Raw genomic sequence first — 2,017 nt, 5'->3', positions numbered from 1 at the left:
TGCAGTCCCCTTGCTCCCATTAGTTTCTATTTCAATGTCTTTTCAGTGTATATTCTATGTGGAAATTTCTTTGTAACAGTTTTTATGTATTTATCTTATTTTACATAGAAAAATAACTAAATAAAACTGGTTTTCCATGTAATAAAAAACTAAAAATAAGAAAATGAAATTTAAACAATGCTGGAATTTGGATGTTAATTAGGGCTTAACAAGTGGGATCATAGGACCATGTGATATAATTGATAATTCATTATCCCGGAGAAATGTCAAAAATCTCAGGATAATCCAATTTTTTCAAATTTTGCATAAGGTTAATTTACAATTTAATTAATTAAATTTAGAATAAACAAATTTATTTAATAAGTACAAGATAAACAATTTTAGATGATAAGTGAAGAGTAGTATTAGATCAAACAAAAATATAAAATAAAATAAGAATAAATATTTACAAGAAAAGCACGTGCATTTTAGCTGTTAAAATGCTCGATTCAAACTGTACTTCTTTAGACCCCCACCCTTTTATGCAACAGATTAGAGTTTTCACATATGAAACAAAAGACAAATTGTGTGAATGCAGAACTATATGTAATGTATTTTTATAATTATAAAATATTAAGTTTAACCAATCATGTCAAGTGAAATCAGAGTGATTTCAAAGCATGGAAATATTTTGTATGCTCAAAATGGACAGAAACTGTAATGTAAAAAATGTAACACCATAACACAATGTAAATGATTTTCTATGAGTGGACTTCTTTGTCATTTAAGAAGTGCTCATAAAGAATTTACAAGTGAATTAATAAATACAAAAAGACCACATGAAGATTTTGTATTGGAAACAAGGTATGTGCAACTGAAAATGACATGCTTTATGAAATGAGAATGTATAGAAGAAATTGTTGCAAAATTAACTCTGTTGATGGATTTTCTATTAATGCAATTATTGTACAGTGAGTTCATAAGAAAATCACTGTTTGATAAAGGTTTCATTTTGCCCAAAAAACCCTCATGACACAAAGAATATGATATACAAGCAATACGCAATTGCAAAACAAATTGTAACTGAAGAAATAGCTAAGAAAATTTCAGATGGTGAAAGAATTTACTATTTCATTAGATGAATATACATCTCTAAAAAATCACTGCTACCTAAACATCAATGTGAATTCAAATGAAAAATTATAGAATCTGGGTAGAGCGCAAATATTTGAGTCACTTCTAGCAGAAAAAAAAAAACTCTAGATATTTTAGAAAATAAATTGGCAGAGTTTAATCTATTTACGAAGAAGCACATTACTGCTGTAGTAACTGACAGTGCAAGCATTATATTAAAATTTGGTAGCATAAATAGTATTAATCACCTGCTGTGTTATGCACACTGGTTTCATTTGACTGTATGTGATATACTTCACAAAAAGAAATATTTAACAAGTTCTGAATTTGATGTTGAATATGAAATGAATACTGAATTACCAGGAACTGAAACTAATACAGAAGAAAGTACAGATGAAATAACAGAAGACAGAAAATCTGCAACTGCTACAGAAATAAGCAACAGTGATTTAGATGATGTTAACCCCGGAGGCTCACATCTGGTGAGTATGGGCTAGGCAAACCCAGGGTCCTGAGCTGGATATCATCATTCTTCTCTTTCTTGGTGATTCCTGTACTTCTCTCCCTCTCTCTCTCTCTTTCTTTCTTGGGGGTAACTCGGAATTTTTTTTTTTTTTGGCTGGTGCAGCATAAGCCTCAGGCTTCCTTGTACCATATGGCTAATGATAATAATAATAATAAAAATATTGAATTTGCCTATCAGATTGAAAACAATGTTAGTGTAGCTGATGTAATTTCTGAAAGTACGAAAAACTGTTCAATTATTTTACATATCCAAATTTAAAAAATGAAGCTTTTCAAAAATATGGGAAACTTAAGCATAATAAATATGAAGTAAATATAAGCATAGTAAGGAGCTGCAACTCATATGTGATTCAAAAACGGGGTAGAATAGCTTACTCGA

Source organism: Mastigoproctus giganteus, chromosome 6 (assembly GCF_048544385.1).
Source record: "Mastigoproctus giganteus isolate SK-2022 chromosome 6, ASM4854438v1, whole genome shotgun sequence".
In the NCBI taxonomy this organism is placed as follows: domain Eukaryota; kingdom Metazoa; phylum Arthropoda; class Arachnida; order Uropygi; family Thelyphonidae; genus Mastigoproctus; species Mastigoproctus giganteus.
The sequence above is the reverse complement of the archived record's forward strand: the minus strand, read 5'-3'. Positions refer to the sequence as shown.